Raw genomic sequence first — 6,132 nt, 5'->3', positions numbered from 1 at the left:
AGGGCAAGGTAATTTGAAGGCCAATCCCTGAGCTGCCTGTCATAAAAGAGAGGAAGGTGAGATGGGATGACTGTGCAAGACTGTGCTCAGGCACCTGGGTAACAGCCCCGGCCAGTGATGGATCGCATTTCCCTCCGGCATAAACACCATGCACCAACACAGCTCTCCACCAACTGCTTACACGCATGAAAACACAGCGATGGCCACAGACGGCAGAGGACACAACAAACACCATCAACGGTGGTCTGACAAGGAAGCAGCACAGCATGCAGGCCGTGCACATATATTGTTTTATCTGGAATTGAACAGCTTTACAGAGAAAATAAGGGATTAAGAGTATCCGCTTTATTTTTAGAACAATAACAGAAATGAAATGATTCAGGAGGCCTAAATGCAGTTTGTGATAAAGTGCTTGTCCTTGGTTTTGCAGGTTAAATTTCTGACATTGAAGAAGAAGAAAATTTCGCAGTGTGTGGCACACTCACGATCATACACCGAACCCTGTTATCTGATGATGTCTGTTGATTGTTCACTGAGAAAAAAAACAAAAGAAACACGTTTTAAGGATCCTGAGCTGGCTCATGCAGCTATTTGGATTTGCATGCGGGAATACCAGAGAACTGTGAATAACACCATCATAGCCTGATGAAAAGCCTGAATCTCGTCTTAGTTTTATCAAGGTGCAGTTCTTTAAATGAATATATGGTCAACACTCTGCTCTGCAGTGAGCTTACAAAGGCACAGAAACATATGCACACTATAGACTCATCACGCAACAAAAGGAGAAACTGTTTCCTGATGGTGGAGCAATGCATGCTTCTATTCCTCCATTAAATTCGTCTTGTCTAACAAGTTTGAAAGAAGACATCACATGACTGGACATCTTTCATCAGAGGTGTTTGTAGAAACTCTCACACAGTCACCAGTGTGCATCGAATCCCACCGACTGAGCAGCAAATGAGAAATCACCCGTCTTGTCTTTACTCGCTTTTTGGCCTGAACCTGTACCCAGCTGGGCTTGGATGAGCACAGTTCAGTTTATTCCATCAGGATGATCCATTCAGTATCAATACTGTCTTCCAGGGAGTCCTGGGTATGTCTGTATTCAAGACACACGACGCAACAAAAGGACAAATCACAGCAATCTGAGGCCAGTTTGCTCCTGTGCAGACTTGCCAAGCTGGTTCCAGTTAGTGGCACCACACTGCTGAATGCTGCTCCTGGGTCCTACCTAGGGTTGCAAACTTCAGGACGTTTTAACTCATTTAACAAGAATAAATGGAACACGTGGTAGCAGCTAATTAGCAAAAACTAGCAGAAGATGTGAAGTTAAAAACTGTAAATTTGCTTCAGCCTCCTTTCTGCTGGTTAAAATATGAAATATGTTAACTCCAGTAATATAAAACCTAGCAGAAAGCTAGTGTTGACAATAGTGTGGCTGCATATGACTGGAGAACGCCCTGTGCATGCAGAGGGTCGTAGTTTTACCGAATTCCCATTTAACGGGATGCTAGGAAAAGGTCTGTACATGTGATGGAATGACTACTGAAAACTAAGATTTTTATATTGAAATTGTGCGACAGTCCCCAAATTTAACTTCCCCAGGAAAATGCCTGGAAAGTCTAGTTCTAGTTTATAGAAGTTTGCAAGCTTTATGTGAGCCTTCCCTGCCTGACCTGAGACCTGTGAAGCTCTGTGACCTGCTGTAGGGAAGCAGCTAATATGTGAAAGAGGAGACCTGCTCACAGCTACGAACCTTGTCACAAACTATCGTGGAGTTTCCTTTGAGAGAGCACAAAGATTTAATGTTTGAGGGTTTAGAGACACTTTATTAGCTCTAAAGCACAGGCAGGCCTTGTCACATCCTCTGTGCTTTAGAGTTAACACAGTAAACAGTCCCTAAACACAAAGCACACCATCCACCTTCTTTGCTTCTCTTTACTCAGCCACTGGAGCTGATTAATGTCGGTCTTTATAACCGTGCTTACACATTTTCTCCTTGTTCATTTGTTCTAATAGTTCCTTTCAAAGCAAATTCATGTTGTGACACAGAAACGAGGAACGGTTGAACCCTAAAATGTGGTCATTAAAAACACATTTTCAGGGTTAAATGAAGAAGCGCCCCGAGTGAATGGTGTCGTATAAACACAGTTAACTGCAGCCAAACTTGTTACAGCTGAAAAATCTCAAACGATTTGGTTCAGCAGACTCGTCGCTGATGAGGGATGAGTTGGTGCAAAAGGCCTCAGGTTGTGAAAATGACATAGATGTTGTGAAAAATAACCAAATTCAGCTGTAAATGTATTACTGTCGTGGCAATGTAAAATGCACAAAACATGAACTGTATGACTAAAACCTTCACCTGGGATTCACATGATGCTGCTGATAGAACATCACAGATGGTCCATATCTGCTCACCGCGCTGCATTTAGTGGATTCATGCTTTTGCCCCCTGTGTGTTAACAGGGTTGGGCGGCCAGTAAAGGCTGCTCCCACTCAATATAGAGAAGTCATAATGTAATTAGAGAGCAGACAGACAGAGGAAATGCATCCTCCCCTGATGTAAACAGATCTGACTCATGAACTTGTCCCCCAGCAGTAATCACATCACTGATTTGATTTCTTTTGCACCTTTGGCCAAACCTCCAGACTCTGAATAGAAATACGTCTCTCTGGTCCATGTCGGGAACGGATCTGGAGAAGGTTTTGACAGGTACTGCGTTCTCCCATCTTCGTTGTTATGTAAGTGTTTGTCCTCAGGGCAGCTGCTACTCAATTACACCTCACGTTTAGCTGCAGCAAATACACCCAGCTCATTAGCACTTAATTAGTTTTGGAGCGAGCGGCAGATATTTAGATAAGATATGCAGAGTTTAATTTCAAAACACGATTGCCACTTCTGAAAAAAAGGTGAGAGAAAAACAAGGGATACGAAAACATCCCGACAGTTGAATGGATAATAAATAATGTGGCTCACTGTCTTTGACAAAGTCATGAACCTTTTCATAACAGATACACAACATTGCAAATAATGAAGTTCTTTCTGTTCCTAATCAATACGTTGAGTTCTGAATTTCTGACTCATTTTAAAGATGTGATCATAACATGGCTGTGTTATTGTTTCAGACTGATGTTTTTAATGTAAGTTCTGACTATGAGCCTGCCGATCTGTGTTAAATCTTTGTTAGTTAATCATCATCTCTGCTGGGAGTCAGGTCATTTCATGGTTGGCTTGCCAGTGCGGCATCTGTTATGGAGTTTGTTCTGTAAAGAATCAAAGAAAATAACACTGAATCAGTGATGAAAACAGGCCAAGTGAGGACTCTGTCTCTCCTGCACAATAGTCATGCCATGTGTGAAGTTTTGCGTCTCAGTGAGCAGAAGACTTCAAGGATCCACTGCAGTAACAGGCACGATAATTGGAGTTACCAGTGAGGCAGAGGCGATGTCTTCTGTGTTGGGTTTTTGCATTTCAACACAAAGCCTGACAAAATTCACTTTTCAACTTCGCAAGTGCTACACTTGGTCTCCATGGTGCTGTATCCTTGAACTTGTGAAAATCCCTTCGAGTATTTTCCGGATAATATGCATGGGGGAAATTAAGAGAATATCTTAATGAGATTCAAGAGGTATGCAGACATATCTGGAGGCGGTGTGAAATGAGAGGCGAAGACAATTACAATACTTCCCAGTGTGGCACTATCGGCAGATGTGGGTAAGAATCCCCCTGGTCCCCTTCAGTTGATGATGAGGGAAACTGGTGCTTTTCACACTGGGGGATTACGTTCAGCAGATGACCTTGGCTGCATGTCAACCTCTCTCTTTCTCTGTTTTCAGTCATCCTTAGCCGTTATTAAGCAAAGCCGAAACATCTTAGGAAGTGCTGAAGATGTGAAGCATAAAGAGAAGTGGATGACACCTGGGGTTTAAATTAGGCATTCATTTCTTTTGGCTTCTTATGATGAACTGTGCTTTGGCTGATTTCCAAATGATTATAAATCTATAAACCCATTTTCATTTTCAAATCTGTGCCAGCACCTAATTTTAGCTAATCTCAGTCAACCAGCCTCTGGATGACAACTCAAACTAAAATCCTTGTCTTCTTGCCAAACCAGGCTTATCCGAGTAATAACTGCGTCACTTGCTCTCAGTGTTTGGTTCTACGGCTGCAGATGGCCACCACAGCTAAGCCCGAGATAATGCATGTGTGCAACATGCAGTGAGAGGAAAGAGCATGGCTGGCTGGCAGCAGATTGAACTGAGAGGAAATGTCGCTTTATAAAGTCACATGACCTCATCCAGCACAGACCACAGGCTACTGATTATTAGTGCAATCCTGCTGTCAGGGCGAAAGGGTAGAGTGTATCAGGGCATGTAAATGGCTCTGAGCAATTAAGGCCCAGAACAGCTGCAATGAAGTTCACTGTCTAAAAGGTGAAAGCACTCATATTAGACTAACTGTAGTCTGTGGATTTAATGTTTCATTTCAGTTTTGTTTTCCTCCTTTTTTTCATTTTTCATTCAGCCCGATTAATGAAAATGTACAGGATTATCAAGCCTTAAAGGCCTGGAATTATTTCAGTGTTAAACATTATATCTGCCTGTAGCACTTTCATGATGCTTAAATTTAACAATAATAATATAGCAACTAAATTAAAAAGCCGCTCCCTGCTGTTAAATTACAGAGATGGGCTTCGCTGAGCATTAAAACTTTTGCCTTGTTTTATCCTAAAACTCGCCCAGCTGTTGTCCATCTGTGAGTTTTGAGCCCGCAGAGGACTAAAGTACTATTAGCGTGACTATTTGGATAACAATTTAGCAGGATGGTTCAGTGCCTTAAGGCCACCGTACATGGGTAGCGGCGCTGCAGTGCGCGCAATAGGCGTGCGCACGCCCCGGAGTGATGCTGCGCGCCCCCGCCTGGGTGAGCGTGTGTGTGTGTGTATGTGTGTCGGTGAACTGGTGGGAGAGGAGAGGAGAGGAGCAGAGACTGAAGCGGAGGAGACAAGTGCAAGAGGCGCGGCGCTGAACGGGACTCCACGTAAATAAAGCCAGCAGACGACAACGCTCTGTCGCGGGGGACTGAGGATAACAACCCGGGCTTCGTGTTTGGCACCGCCGAGGGAGGAGATAAGGTGAGCCAAATTCTTCCATTCATAATAAACACGTGTCCTGCAGCCTCCAGCTCTCTGTCAGGAGTTTAGAGAAGCGGCACGTTGAGTTGGATGCTGCGAGGCGGCCGATGAGAGCGCCACTGTCCTCTTTACGGCTCTTTGCTCCTGAACGCAGAGACGCGCAGGTTGTGTGTTTTTTTTCCAGAGCTGAGTCTCTAAAAATACACGTTGACGTGTTAGCCTGTAGCTTTTGGTCACCAGAGAGCAGGTGCACACAATCCGGAGCGCGACTGTCAAATCAAGGCTTGACACTTGGTGTGCAGCTTCAGAGATGCTGAGAGAAATCGTTGTCACTTGTCTTCCAATCTGAAGCCTTGATGTGATCTGTTCTTTGCTTCATGCTGCTCACATTAACGCTCAAAGTACAGATAGATAGATGGATAGATTTACTGTATTTGACAGTTGTTTTTGGTCCTGTGGTGATGAAATAGCTGTCCTCTGACACAAAATCCCTCGTGCCCTAAGCTGATTTGCTCCCCACATGTTTAATGCCCTTCATATTCACATCCCAACTGAGTCTTGTTTTGACTGACCGGTCAGTTTGTTTAGTCTAATTTCCCTTCATCACGCTCCATCTGATTAAGATAGCCCCCTGAGATTCACCACTTCCATCCCCTGCCATTTATTATACAAGCCAAACAATTCCTTTACTGAAAAAAAAAAAAAAAAAAAAAAAAAACCATTCCCACCCAAATCCTCTGCTCTGTCCCCGCTCCACCCCCTCCTCCCTCTGTCTCCTCTTGGTCAAAGCTTCAGTCAAGGGGGGGGGACTCACCATCATGCAACAACACCCCAGCACCCCCCACCCCTTCCTTCCTCCGCTCATCCCCAGACACTCTCACTCATACAAACACCCAAACACACATGCCTCGGCTGCACACTTTCGCTGCCCGCTCAGATAGCCAAATTAATGCAATGCTAATGACCCCCGCTTTATTGTCTGAATCTCTTGTTCTTA

At 44.1% G+C, this 6,132-nt stretch overlaps 1 protein-coding gene across 15 annotated transcripts in view; it reads left to right on the top strand.

The window, feature by feature from the left end:
* The first annotated feature begins 4,902 nt into the window (after positions 1 to 4,902).
* The window catches only part of LOC143322550 (neuronal cell adhesion molecule-like), a 71,063-nt gene continuing 69,833 nt past the window's right edge, over positions 4,903 to 6,132 (top strand). For all 15 annotated transcript variants that reach the window (XM_076733815.1, XM_076733812.1, XM_076733810.1 and 12 more), the window contains exon 1: positions 4,903 to 5,135. The gene's annotated coding sequence lies outside the window, so the exon portion shown is untranslated. The remainder of the gene's footprint in view (positions 5,136 to 6,132) is intronic.

The sequence above is a fragment of the Chaetodon auriga genome, chromosome 6, assembly GCF_051107435.1.
Source record: "Chaetodon auriga isolate fChaAug3 chromosome 6, fChaAug3.hap1, whole genome shotgun sequence".
Lineage (NCBI taxonomy): Eukaryota > Metazoa > Chordata > Actinopteri > Chaetodontiformes > Chaetodontidae > Chaetodon > Chaetodon auriga.
The sequence above is the reverse complement of the archived record's forward strand: the minus strand, read 5'-3'. Positions and strand labels throughout refer to the sequence as shown.